At 37.6% G+C, this 15282-nt stretch overlaps 1 long non-coding RNA gene across 2 annotated transcripts; it reads left to right on the top strand.

The window, feature by feature from the left end:
* The first annotated feature begins 5825 nt into the window (after positions 1 to 5825).
* On the top strand, positions 5826 to 9289 carry LOC130904583 (uncharacterized). Of its 2 annotated transcripts, none has more exons than XR_009060869.1 (3): positions 5826 to 6605; positions 7073 to 7161; positions 7238 to 9289. It is a non-coding gene; the product is annotated as an uncharacterized LOC130904583 (long non-coding RNA). The 2 variants fall into 2 exon arrangements; XR_009060870.1 differs by having other exon boundaries at positions 5826 to 5975.
* Positions 9290 to 15282: the final 5993 nt, after the last annotated feature.

The following is a 15282-nucleotide window of genomic DNA, read 5'->3' on the forward strand; positions in this document are numbered from 1 at the left end:
AATATTTCAGTGTTACATGTGTGAACCTGTGCAACGATGGTTTTGAAGTTTGTATTATCTTTTTGTGTTTATTTACTTATCGATTATTTTGTTATATTGATATGCATGTACAGTTTTGAATTATATGGAGGTACGTCTGTGAGTAGCCTCTGGAATGTTGATAGGCTGCCAGACTTAACGTCATTTTTTTATTGTACATTTTAGATTAGAGCTGTCCCGACTAGTCGACATAGTCGACGTCATCGATGACGTAAATCCGTCGACGAGCACAACATCCTGTCGACGGTTAACGTAGGGTTAAAAAAATATATGCGTGGAAAGTTCAGAATGTCGGATGCTCTGTATGCGAGCGGTGAAAGCGGCACAAAGCCAAAAAAAGCGCACCACAGTGTCTAAAACATTGACTTATTTCAAAGAAACAAAGGAGGGTACACTCTTCTGTCCTGTCTCTTCAATGCCAAGCTTGGCTGCACGTCGGCCGTGAAAAAACACCTCAAGCGCCGTCACCCAGTTTGTAATTTTTTTTTTTTTTTTCCTCTTTTGTACTCCAGAGGGTGCTGTCGCCTTACTAAATAATAATGTTTAATTGACAATGGCCCTATAAGTGCTATTAGTATTGTTCTTAATGCAAACTGAAAGGTTTATTTCATGTTATGGTTTATTTTATGGTATAGAAAATTATATAAGGTTAAAAGGTCATAAATATATACAGTGATTGCACTCAAGGGAGACATTGTCAATGATAAGGTAATTAAATTAAGGTAAAGGCAATTCATACAGGCAATTCATTTATATATAAATAAGGTTTAAAAGGAAAAAGGTGAGAAGTTTTTGTTAATTTCTAATTGTGTTGTTTTATTTGTGTGCACCGTAGCTCTTACGGTGTGATTAGATCAAGGATGGAATAAAAGTTGTAAACCATCTTTTCAATCGGGATGCTACATTAGTTAATTTTATCAGCATTTGAACTCATTGTTTGTTTGTGATTTATTATTGTTATTTACGTGTTTATTTTTATTTTTAATAAATAATTTAAGTGTTCCAATATGTTTTTCGTGAATTGATAAGCGTCAACAAAAATTTCATTGCTAAATTAAAAAACAAAAAACAAAAAAATTAATTATTAGATTAGTCGACTAATCGCAAAAATAGTCGGCCGACTAATCGGGAGAAAAATAGTCGTTTGGGACAGGCCTATTTTAGATAGATACAGTATTTTAGAAATATGTTCCTAATGTAAACAAATTTAAACAATGTAATAATGACATTTTTGCTGCTATTTTCTATTATTCCAAAGAATTTTTCTTCCTTTACGCAGTGTACATATTTTAACACACATACATAATTCTTTTTACATACATTATTCAGATTTTTAGATTAAAGACAAGTAGTTTTTAAAATAATTCAAATATCAAAGTACCGTATTTTCCGCACTAAAAGGCTTTTATTTTCCCAAAGGCCGATAGTGCGCCTTATAATCCGAGGCACTTTACATATGGATCAGTATTGGTTGCTCATGGCAGGACAATCCGTTTAGCACAGCTCCATCTAGTGGATGCATAACGCAATCACTACTACTACAGCGGTATGAAAAAGTATCTGAACCTTTTGGAGTTTCTCACATTTCAGCATAAAATCCCCATCAAATGTGATCTGATCTTTGTCAAAACCACACAGATGAAATAACAGTGTCTGCTTTCATTGAAACCACCCAAACATTTATAGGCAAGGGCGTAGGTTTGGTCTCAACATCGGTCGGGATGATATAAACTAGGGCTGTCAAAATTATCGCGTTAACGGGCGTTAATTAATTTTTTAAATTAATCACGTTAAAATATTTGACGCAATTAATGCAGATGCCCCGCTCAGAGAGTTTTAAATGATAGTACACATTGAAATGCTCACTTGTTGTGTTTTATGGAGTTTTGCCGCCCTCTGCTGGCGCTTGGGTGCGACTGATTTTATAAGCATCCATGAGCATTGGGTAAGTAATTATTGACATCAACAATGGCAGGCTACTAATTTATTTTTTGATTGAAAATTTTACAAATTTTATTAAAACGAAAACATTAAGAGGGTTTTAATATAAAATTTGTACATAAATATACATATAAAACTTGTACAACATTTTTCTCTTAAGAACTACAAGTCTTTCTATCCATGGATCGCTTTAACAGAATGTTAATAATGTTAATGCCATCTTGTTGATTTATTGTTATAATAAACAAATAGTCCTTATGTACCGTATGTTGAATGTATATATCCATCTTGTGTCTTATCTTTCCATTCCAACAATAATTTACAGAAAAATATGGCATATTTTATAGATGGTTTGAATTGCGATTAATTGCGATTAATTACGATTAATTCATTTTGAAGCTGTAATTAACTCGATTAAAAATTTTAATCGTTTGACAGCCCTAATATAAACGCATAACCTGCATGTACATTTTTTGCTCGGGATGGACATTAATAAGACCAAACAGATTGGGTGAACAAGGCTGCATTTCTCATGAATATGAACGATATGCTAAATCAGGGATGTTCATTACGTTAATTACGATCAACCAGTCAATCGCAACGCTAGTGTGGGTAGCTTTTTTATTTTAAATCATATACATGGTTAATTATGGTTATTTTGTGCATGTTGTGTTGTGTGAGCAACATATGAGGTTATGCAGCAGATTCCTCTCCCTAAGCACCTTTTGCTCATGTTTTTCTGGGTCTATAGTTTTGAGCAGAGTTCACTACATTTCTCACACTGTAATTAATGATTACAGTAGAAAACACAGAGGGACATTTCTCTCCAAGCAGCTTCCTACTCGAGTTTTGCAGGTAAGCAAATTCATACAGTTTAATGTTATGCTAACTCTGATGCAGGTCGGATTTCCAATAGCAAAATTTATAGTGTGTTTCCTACCTCCATCACATTACGTCTTTTTACGTGACTTACAGTGGCTGCTGCTGCTGGCCGGGGGAAAAAAAAAAAAAAAATTATAATAGCCCTCCTCTTCAACATGTATTTCTGTCAGGGTGTGGCTGCGTGTGTGTGTCGGGGGTGGGTCAAGTTATCAGCTAATCAAACGTGCATTTGAGGGGGGGAGAGGGGGTGGACCGTCGCATTTAGCAAGTGAAAAGGGTTAAATGTAAGTTTTAACATAATGAAAATAATTCACTAAATAATGGTAGGGTCAATTCTATCCTTGCAACATATGGAAAGACATTCTAAATTATCTCTATAACTGAACTCGTGATTCAAAAAGAATGTGCTGAAACTAGAGCTGTGTGACGTGATCTGACATCCCGATCGATCGGGTCCGATCACATCATTTTCATAGTATCGGAATCGGCAAAAAAATATTGACCATGCCTTTTTTTAATATATTTATATTTTTTAATTAAATCGTTTTCTAATTGTATTTAACATTACAGACATAATATGTTACACTCATCCAGTCTTTAGTTTAGCCTTAAGGTAGGGTTATCAAATTTATCCCGATAACGGCGGTAATTAGTTTTTTTTTTTTTAAATGTATCACGTTAAAATATTTAACGCGATTAATGAATGCACTGCACTACCCACTCACGCATTGTCGCGCTCAATCTGTAATGGGCCTATATAGAGAGATGAGAGGCAGCGTTAAATGAGTAGAGTGAATTTTGGCAGCCTTTGGAGCCTTTTTTTAATTGGCTAAAGCCTTACAATCCCTCTCCCTACAATTATAAATATCATGGGAAGCAATGTGGGGAAGCAAGGTGGCAATTGATCTTTTTCTTAACACCTTATTTTATTTCCCAACGCAGAGAATATATATCAATTGGTAGCACTACGCACAGTCATGGTTCCACTTCCCATCATGCATTTGGGCACGACTACAGTATCATTTACTTAAAGCTCAACAAATACACTAGGTGGCAATATTTAGTCACAATATACAAAGTCACAAGTCTTTCTATCCATGGATCCCTCTCACAGAAATAATGTTAATAAATGCCATCTTGAGGATTTATTGTCATAATAAACAAATACAGTACTTATGTACAGTATGTTGATATTCGTCCGAGTTTTATTCATTTTTTTCTTAATGCATTGCCAAAATGAATATGATCGGGAAAAATTATCGGGAATGATTGGAATTGAATCGGGAGCAAAAAAAAAAGTAATCTGATCGGGAAATATCGGGATCGGCAGATACTCAAACTAAAACGATCGGGCTCGGATTGGGAGCAAAAAAACATGATCGGAACAACCCTAGCTGAAACCATTGTGCTATATTAAAAAAAAAACCTTAAAAAATTAATAACTAGCAGGACACAAGTATTGTATTTAAGTTTTTATTTCATGCTTTACAAGTGCTCAATGTGACCACCACCAGCGGCACGGACAACATCAAGCCCATATGACTTTTAATCTGTTAAAATTACGTACTTGTTACAAAGACTCTTAATTCTTATTAAATTATTAATTAATTGAAATTTAATAATACAGTCCAATTATTTTAAAATGAATACATGCGTAACGACTTTGGAACATTCTTTCTAAACCACCCCATATAATGCATATAAGGTTGCTTAAAAGGCAATGGGTACAATTTGAGCATTCTGAAAAGTTGGTGGTGTTATATCCCTACCGTCCCTATGCAAACCTACGCCCTTGTTTATTGGTTGTCATATTTTAATGAGGATAGTATGCAAACAATGACAGAAGGGGTAAAAAATCAGTAAGTGAACCATCACATTTAATATTTTGTGCCTCCCCCCTTTGGCAGCAATAACTTTAACCAGACGCTTCCTGTAGCTGCAGATCAGTCTTGGCACATTGATCAGGACTAATCTTCGCCCATTCTTCTCTACAAAATTTCTGTAGTTCAGTCAGATTCCTGGGATGTCTGGCATGAATCGCTGTCATGCCACAGCATCTCAATGGGTTTCAGGTCTGGACTTTGACATGGCCACTCCAGAACATGTATTTTGTTCTTCTGAAACCATTCTGACGTTGATTTACTTCTGTGTTTTGGATCATTGTCTTGTTGCAGCATCCATCCTCTTTTTAGCTTGAGCTGTCTGACAGACGGCCTCAAGTTTCCCTGCAAAACATCCTGATAAATATTTGAATTCATTCTTTCATTAATGATTGCAAGTTGTCCAGGCCCTGAGGTAGCAAAACAGCCACAAATCATGATTCTCCCTCCACCATGCTTCACGGTGGGGCTGAGGTGTTGATTTTGGGTTGGTGAGCTGTTCCATTTTTCCTCCACACATGACGTTGTGTGTTACTTCCATGTAATCTTATGGGAAAATCCTGCTCGAAATATGACCATTTCGACTTACAAACAAGATCCTGGAACGAATAAACTTCGTATGTAGAGGTACAACTGTATTTTGAGTTCAACAATAAATATAGTGTTACATTATAGGCACTTTTTCCCATAACTTCAGTTGTTCTTTTATTCTTCACAGAATTGAAGTTGTTCCATTTATCATTGTTAACGCATCCAGTGGAGCATCACAATTTGTCATAATATGTCAAGTCCACAAGCGCATATATCTGTATTGGTTTGATATCGGTATCAATTTTTTGGGTCGGACAATATCAGGATATTGGTTAAAAAAAAGTAGGGCTGTCAAAATTATTGCGTTAACGAGTGGTAATTAATTTTTTAAATGAATCCCGTTAAAATATTTGACGCAATTAACGCACAAATGCCCCGCTCAAACAGATTAAAATGACAGCACAGTGAAAGGTGTATGTACAAAAGACTCATGTGTTATTTGTATTCTAAACAGGCAAACTCCGGGCCACCACGTTTTGGGTCCTCCTCTGCCTGCCTGTATGGGCGCCAATTAATTTAGAGCGAGGAGGAAGAGAGAAAGTTCGTGGCTACTCGCCTTTCAGTTGTCGCCAGTAGTTGTGAATTGTGTTCATTTAGAAATTTCCTGAGTGCGTGTGCAAGTCCCGTGTGCGTCTATGAGAGGTGAGTGCATGAACCTCTTTGTACTGTTTAGCATTTATTATTGTTGTTTGAGACACCACGAGTTAGCTCCGCGCGCTAAGCTTATTAGCGAATTGCTAAAGTGCCATCTCGGTATTTACTGTGAGTTGTATGTTAGTATATTGGCCTTGCTGTCACTACTGGGCTGTAATTCGCTTTATTTTCTCCTTTATACAGAAAACCACACACCCACATACACACTCATTCATCCACGAATTAACCGGCACCAATTCCTGCTAAGCCATCTACAGTTTAGTTGACTACCCATCCAAATTAAACCATCGCCATTACACGGACATTGTCGCCATCTGTTGTACCATTTTGGAACTGCCATTTTGGATAAAGTAATTTTAAGTTACTGCAATCTGCCTCCTCATTATTCTGCCTCCTTCCATCCATCCTTGGACATCCTGGGCCATGAAGTAGCGCTCTGGCCGGCGCCCCAGCTTGTGTGAGATAGAAATTTGAACCACCCAGATCTACAGTCAGGTTTCCTAAGCTATCGCAAATCCTCCCCCACAGTGTACTTGTTGTGTTTTTCTGAGTTTTGCAGCCCTCTGCTGGCGCTTGGGTGTGACTGATTTTATAGGCTTCAGCACCCATGAGCATTGTGTAAGTAATTATTGACATCAACAATGGCGGGCTACTAGTTTATTTTTTGATTGAAAATTTTACAAATTTTATTAAAACGAAAACATGAAGAGGGGTTTTAATATGAAATTTCTATAACTTGTACTAACATTTATCGTATAAGAACTACAAGTCTTTCTATCCATGGATCGCTTTAACAAAATGTTAATAATGGTAATGCCATCTTATTTATTGTTAGAATAAAGAAATACAGTACTTATGTACCATATGTTGAATGTGCCTTATCTTTCCATTCCAACAATTATTTACAGAAAAATATGGCATATTTTTTAAATGGTTTGAATTGCGATTAATTGTGATTAATTAATTTTTAAGCTGTAATTAACTCGATTAAAAATTTTAATCGTTTGACACTCCTCACAAAAAAAATAATTATCGGACAATAACTTGAAATTGATTGTTAACAATGCTTCTACTTTTCACGTCAGGTGCCCAGAAGGCAAGGAATCCTTCGCAGCATCGACAGTGGCAACAGCCTGACCACGGACGCCATCGTGCAGAGGATCACCAAAAACAGGTCTTCTAACCGGCCGCCTCTTACGCATTCACGCGAAGAGCAAAACGTCTCCATTTCATTCGTTTGTGGGTTCTAGACTACTTTTTCAAGACAGGAACCAGAAGAAAGAAGCCACAGAGATTGTAGTGATCCAGGCCATGCAGCGACACCATGTGGCGGACCAGTGTTACGACCAGTGTTGTTAATAACGGCGTTACAATATAACGGCGTTACTAACGGCGTTATTTTTTTCAGTAATGAGTCATCTAATTAATTACTTTTCTCATCTTGGCAACGCCGTTACCGTTACTGAGGCGGGAAAGGCGTGCGTTACTATGCGTTACTAAGTTGGTTGAATAAAAAAAAAGTCTGAGAGAAATGGACTCACGGGGACGAGAGCTGAGCAGGAGTGGGGAAGATGCCGTTGCAACCGCGATGCTAGGTGGCTCCAATAATACACGACTGCAGCCATAGCCGACAAACTACGCCCACATGACACAGTAGATATCATATTATAGAACTAGATGCAAATGACAGACACTGCTGCATTGCCAACATGTTTTAAGGACTACATGCGTTTGTAAACAGCCGCCATCTTAAAGCAGTAGACCTCTCAGGAAGGCCCTGATGTAGAGATCCTTCCTCGCGAACCTAAGTAATTTTTTAAAATATAAAATGCTCCTAAATCGGCAAAATCTTAACTTAAATCTATCTTTAAATGATGAAACAGTTTTAAAACTTACACATGTTTAAAGTAGACAGAAGGGAACTAATGCAATAACGGGAGAAATTTTAACAACTTTAACGATTGATTCACAACTTTAAATGACTTCCACACATAGCAAAGGTTACTAGCTAGTTATCGCAATACCCTTGTGTCTAGTTAAGCGGAGGGTAAAGAATTGGGCTAGGGCCAACTGTCCCCCAAACCCTTTAAGCTTCACATTGTGTGACCTGTGGGGTTTTTTTTGAGAAAAAAAAAATATATATCACTAGTTACTTTACCAAGTAACTAATTACTCTTACATTCAGGTAACTGAGTTACTAACGCAATTACTTTTTGGGAGAAGTAATTTGTAACTGTAATTAATTACTTTTTTAAAGTAAAATTAAGAACACTGCATGGCACTAAATGCGTTAGTAGACAGCCGCCATCTTAAAGCAGTAGACTTTTTAGGACGGCTCTGTTGTAGAGAACCTTCCTAGCGAACCTAAGTAACTTTTTATCTAAAATACTTCTAAATTGGCAAAATCTTGACTTGAATCTATCTTTAAATGATGAAACAGTTTTAAAACTTTCATATGTCGAAATTAGAGAGAAGGGAACAAATGCAATAATGGGAGCAATTTTAACAACTTTTAACAGTTGATTCAGGGTAAAGGGTAAATTAGGGTAATGAATTGGGCTCGGGCCAATTGTACCAAAAACCTTCACAAAAAACTTCACATAGTGTGGCCAATGGTTTTTTTTTTTTTTCCTTGGAGGGGGAAAAAAAAAAAAAAAAAAGTAATTATCTCCAATTACTTTGCCAAGTAACTAATTACTCTTACATTCAGGTAATTGAGTTACTAACGCAGTTACTTTTTGGGAGAAGTAATTTGTAACTATAATTAATTACTTTTTTTCAGTAAGATTAACAACACTGGTTACGACACCAAATGAGCCTAAAGTCAAGGGAATCCTAGCGCAACACAGTGGTCCGGAGTTTAGCTTTGGCTTGTTTTTAGTTTATTTATAAACAAGCAAGGCATATTAGAGTTTCTTGCCTTGAAAAGATTGAAACACCCTCATTTTTACAATTCTTTTTTTTTTTCTATCTGGTTGTTGCTTTCCTACCTTTATTTCCCAAGAAAAGCATGCACAAGCCACAAGCTTTGCCTTCAAAATAAACCCTTAACTTTTTTGAATGGTCAACAACTGGAATATTCCTCCTCTGTTTTGTTTTATTTTTTCACTGCTTGCTTGCCCTGTAAGTGGATGCTTTTTTTTTCACCTCTTGGATCCTCCGGTGTAACCGGACTACAGTTTTATGTCTCTAAAACCAGCACTAACTGTGACCCCTGTGGAAACTTTTAACAGACTTGTGTCAGGAAATCATTCTACATAACTAATAAACAGAAAACAAGCTATTTTCAGAATTCTGCTGTGAATTGGAATGAGTTTACCATCAGTAGACGCCCAATCCATTCAAACTAGGAGGGTGGCAGCGGTTAACTACAGTGCTGGCACCCCTGCAATTCTGTCAGATAATGCTGAATTTCTCCCAGAAAATGATTGCAATTACAAATTTGGTAGTAATACCTTCATTTATTTTGCTTGCAATAAAAAAACACAAAGAGAATGGGGAAAAAAAAAAAAAAAAAATCATTATCATTTTACACAAAACTCCAAAAATGGACCGGACAAAAGTATTGGCACCCTTTGAAAAATCATGTGATGCTTCTCTAAAATGTGCAATCATGTGATGCTTCTCTAATTTGTGCAATTAACAGCAGCTGTTACTTGCCTGTGGCATATAACAGGTGGTGGCAATAACTTAATCACACTTGCAGCCAGTTAAAATGGATTAAAGTACACTCAACCTCTGTCCTGTGTCCTTGTGATTACCACATTGAGCATGGAGAAAAGAAAGACCAAAGAACTGTCTGAGGACTTGAGAAGCAAAATTGTGAGGAAGCATGGGCAATCTCAAGGCTATAAATCCATCTCCAAAGACCTGGATGTTCCTGTGTCTATCGTACGCAGTGTCATCAATAAGTGTAAAGCCCATGGCATTGTGGCTAACCTCCCTAGATGTGGACGGAAAAGAAAATATTGACGAGAGATTTCAATGAAAGATTGTGCGAATTGTGGATAAAGAACCTCGACTAACATCCAAACACGCTCAAGCTGTCCTGCAGTCTGAGGGTACAACAGTGTTAACCCGTACTATTCGTCGGCATCTAAAATGAAACGCAACTCTATGGTAGGATACCCAGGAAGATCCCACTTCTGATCCAGAGACATAAAAAAATCCAGACTGGAGTTTGCCAAAACTTACCTGAGAAAACCAAAAAACGTTTTGGAAGAATGTTCTCTGGTCAGATAAGACAAATGTAGAGCTTTTTGGGAAAAGGCATCAAAATAGTGTTTACAGGGAAAAAAAACGAGGCCTTCAAAGAAAAGAACACAGTCCCCACAGTCAAACATGGCGGAGGTTCCCTGATGTTTTGTTTTGGGGTTGCTTTGCTACCTCTGGCACAGGACTACTTGACCGTGTGCATGGCATTATGAAGTCTGAAGACTACAACAAATTTTGCAGCATAATGTAGGTCCCATTGTGAGAAAGTTGGGTCTCCCTCAGAGGTCATGGGTCTTCCAGTAGGACAATGACCCAAAACACACTTCAAAAAGCACTAGAAAATGGTTTGACAGGAAGCACTAGAGAGTTCTAAAGCGGCCAGCACTAAGTCCAGACCTGAATCCCATAGAACACCTGCGGAAAGATCTGAAAGTGGCAGTTTGGAGAGGGCACCCTTCAGCAGTTGGCCAAAGAAAAATGGTCTAAAATTCCAGCAGAGAGAGCATTGTAAGAAATTCATTGATGGATACCGGAAGCGGTTGTTCGCAGTTATTTTGTCTAAAGGTTGTGCTACAAAGTATTAGGCTGAGGGTGCCAATACTTTTGTCCGGCCCGTTTTGTGTAAAATGATAATGATTTAATTTCTTTTTCATTCTCTTTTGTGTTTTTTCATTGCAAGCAAAATAAATGAAGATATTCCTACCAAAGCATTTGTAATTGCAATCATTTTCTGGGAGAAATAAAGCATTATCTGACACAATTGCAGGGGTGCCAATACTTTTGGCCAGCACCGTATATACGAATACGACTTTTTCTCGTACTACCAGTACAACTTTAATCTCGTAGTCCTTTTTATTCCTTCTGCTTTATTTGGCCCCAATACTCCGTTGTAGAAAAAGTACAATTAAAGTGGTACTGGTACTACGAGGAAAAAAAGCATTATTATATAGGGTAATGAACCTTAGCTGAGGGCTACGACAAAGCATCAACATACAACCATTTATTGATTATAATTTGCATCAGCAAGTAAAAAAATATTAAAATAAATCCACAGGCAGGAATGGGCTTCTTTTATAAATTTTTTTTTTTTTTTTTTAAAGTTTTTTTTTGTTTGTTTTAGTGACGGGAATGGGCTTCAATACAGAACACTTCAACGAATTAAATCAAAATGTTAATATGTATCAAACAATGAGTGATACTGAGGAAGAATATTAGTTGAAATGACTTATGAGAGGATCGCCAACTCTTATTTGAGCTACTATGATTGAGTCACCTTTTATTACTCATTTTTGAGTAGGCTGCAGCTAGATTTTTTAAAGCAACACTAGGTAACCTCAACCTTTATAAAATATTGGTAACACTTTATAATAACTATCCGTTTTACCATTAGTAAACTGTTGTCGACTCTCCTCCATTGGTATCACCCACACACCCCTTTCCTGGTTCACTTCCTACCTGTCCAACCGCACACAATTCGTCAAACTTGGCCCCCATCAATCCAGTTCCCTCCCTGTCTCCGCTGGCGTGCCCCAGGGCTCGGTCCTGGGGCCGCTCCTCTTCATCATCTACATTCTACCCCTCGGTTCCATTTTCCGCAAACACAACATTCACTTTCACTGTTACGCGGATGACACCCAGCTCTACATATCCTCAAAACCAACCGCCTCCCTCCCACCTTCCTCCCTCACCCTCTGCTTAGATGACATTAACTCCTGGTTCTCCTCCAACTTCCTCCTACTTAACAGCACCAAAACAGAAGTCCTCTTGGTTGGTACCACCGCAACACTCTCTAATGTCCATAAGTTCTCTATTACAATCAACAATTCACCGATTTCTCCTTCATCTCAGGTTAAGAGTCTGGGTGTCATCCTCGACAGCACACTTTCCTTCCGGTCACATATCAACAACATCACCAGATCAGCCTATCTCCACTTTCGCAACATTTCTCGCCCCCCCCTTCTCTCACCCGCCATACCGCTTCCACCCTGGTCTGTAATTTAATAACCTCCCGGCTCGATTATTGTAACTCACTGCTCTTCGGTCTCCCTAATAAGTCCCTCCAGAAACTGCAGCTCCTCCAGAACTCAGCAGCACGCCTCATCACACGAACCCCCGCAACACACCACATTACCCCCATCCTCCGTCAACTTCACTGGCTTCCCGTCAAACAAAGAATCAATTACAAAATCCTCATCATCACCTTCAAAATACTCCATGCCTTGGCCCCTCCCTACCTTTGCGATCTTCTCCATCTAAACAATCCAACCCGTTCACTTCGCCCTACCACTATTCCCCCCCTCTCCGTCCCCCGTGTCCGCCTCTCCACCTTTGGTTCCAGAGCTTTTAGTCATTGCGCCCCCCAGCTCTGGAACTCCCTACCCCCTGATCTCCGCAGCATATCTACTCTATCACTTTTCAAATCTCGACTGAAAACACACCTGTTCACTCGTTCTTACCCACCATAACCCCTAGCTGTCATATTTATTACCTCTTTTTATTGTGCTTTTAAGTTTTTAATCCTTTTAATACCTTTTTATCGTACTGTAATTCCATGCCTCTTGTGAGGCGTCTTTGTGTATTTGAAAAGCGCTCTAGAAATAAAATGTATTATTATTATTATTATAAATGATTTATTGTTGATTTGTGAAGTATTTGTTAATAGTTAAGCATTTACAGGGTGTTCTTAACCTGAAACACAGTTTGTGTAGAAACGTTTCAAGTTTTTGTGTGTAATGTTTGGCATTTCTATCTTTTCAGGTTGAGAAATGCCATTCACTTAAAAAAAAAAAAAAGGCATTTTGATAAGGCATTCTGCAGGCAGCGCTCATGTTGCACATTTATGAAAATCTGCCATAGAACCAACAAATATTTGTACTTTTCTTTGTATATTTAACCAATAAAACCTTCAACATAAAGTGTATATCGTTTTATTAAGATCCATGAACTAGCATGGGCATTTAGAATGGGGTCAACCATATTGGAAGACTCTGTAAATGCTTAACAAACTCTTAAAAAATACTTCACAAATCAACAATAAATAATTCATCAACAGTTTACTAATGATCTATTAACTAGTGAAACGGATAGTTATTATAAAACTGTTACCAAAATATTTTCACAACATTTGTGTTATGTCGACTGACAACTAGTTCAATGACACCATTTTTATATCTTGAGGGGACTGTATTACTTTCACCGGTACTTATTAACTTTGAGGAGGGCGGCAGGAACCCTGCCACACAAAAAAAAAACTACAAATGTGCTGACTGCTTTACGGCATATGTCACTTCCCCCTTTCCCCATTCATTACAATGACGGAAGTCGATGCGAATGCTTTCATGCGAATTCTTCAAAGAAGGCAGAGCAACAAAAGAGACAAAAACTTTTGTCTAAGGATAAAAGGGTGGCTACCAGGATATCCAGTACAGAATAAACATTGGCCCGGCATTCACTCGCTGGCGTGTTGTTTAATCCATCTTCAGGTGACCGTGAGTTAGATTTTTGATTGATTTTATGACACTGTGCGGGTGTGCGCTGGTCCTCATGGGAAACGCAGAAAAACACAATCGCTTTTGTCCACCGGCATTGCTAAAATGGACCAAAACTGAATTGCTTTAACAATTATTTGTACAGTTGCTAATGATCATTTTTTTACAATGAGCTATTTGGCTCTGTCAAGTTCAAATATCAATTATTATACTGACATTTATAAAATACCCAAAATAAGGAGAAAAGGCACTCAGCTTTTGAGAACTTGCGCAAGGAGAACGTGAGGGAACTTTACAATGCAATACTAGACTACACTATGGTTTCCAAGTTCGTTCTAAACCTACCCCTCCCGCGCCCTTTCTTTTTATTTGGGTGTTGACCCTAGCAACAGATGGGTGTCATGCCCTAAAAGGGAATTGGGGAAGCAAGCTGGCGACACCCCTTGAACCTGTGACTATGTGTGTGCATGTGAGGGAATTTAGATACATGTGTGCTAATACATTTCATGTAGCAATATGCATTTGGCAACAGATAAAATGAGACAGTTTGATTTCTTAATGTCCGCGGCTTGTCCTTAAAGTTGACCTGTGGAGCATTGGCAAGTTTGAACTGGTCAGAATGACAAGGCAGTTTTATCAAGAGCTAAACATGTCTATTGTAATCAATCACTAAAATATATCTTTATTGCAGCCAATCATGGAACATCCTATTATGGCAATCAATCGTCAAAAACTTAAAACTTTATTGTGAGCATTCATTGGCAAAGCAAATATTTAATAACCATTTAATAATTATCTTATCTAGCTCATTTATATAAATCACAATATTTACACCCGTAGTACTCAGATTTTTTTTTTTTAAATTTTGACTAAATGTGCTTGGGAACCAAAAAGCCTGCAGTATGAATTACTGTTACAATACTAAAATTTTATATTGATACTCAAAAAAAAAAAAAAAAAATACTCAAGACCATTTTCGGTACTACATAGATAAAAAGCCCAAATTTTTTTTTTCTTCATGAACTCTATCATTGCCATTGACAGTGATAGACATCCAATCGTGGCTCTTCAAAAGTAAATCAAAACTCCAACTTCATCTGAAGTGGGAGGGGTGACAGCGAAAATCTTCATTTGCTGCCATTCCTCCAATTTCAAATGGATTGGATATTAAATGCCATCAAGGGCAGCCAATGTGTTAACAAGGAAAATGCAAAATTATACTCCATTAATTTTAAAAGTAGTGCAAAATCAAATTGGACAACACATTTCTGGTGACCTCCAGTCATGCAAAAACAAATCAGTATCAAGACTTTTGCAATCAAATATCGTATAAGGATAGACAAAAGTGCTTGATAGCCTTGACATACATTTGGTAAAATATGAAGGCGACACAAGCAGGCCTGTGTTGGGAATGGAATTTAAGGGGGAAAAAAGAAAAAAACACTTATTCTTATTCACCCATCAAGTTTCTGAAGTATTTATCTCAAAAAGGCACATGGATGAGGTGACTTCCTTGCTATTGGATTCAACAGCATACAAATAAGGCAGGATTTGTAAACAACCCCCCCCCCCCCCCAAAAAAAAAACAAACA

The sequence above is a fragment of the Corythoichthys intestinalis genome, chromosome 16 (genome assembly GCF_030265065.1).
Source record: "Corythoichthys intestinalis isolate RoL2023-P3 chromosome 16, ASM3026506v1, whole genome shotgun sequence".
Classification (NCBI taxonomy): Eukaryota; Metazoa; Chordata; class Actinopteri; order Syngnathiformes; family Syngnathidae; genus Corythoichthys; species Corythoichthys intestinalis.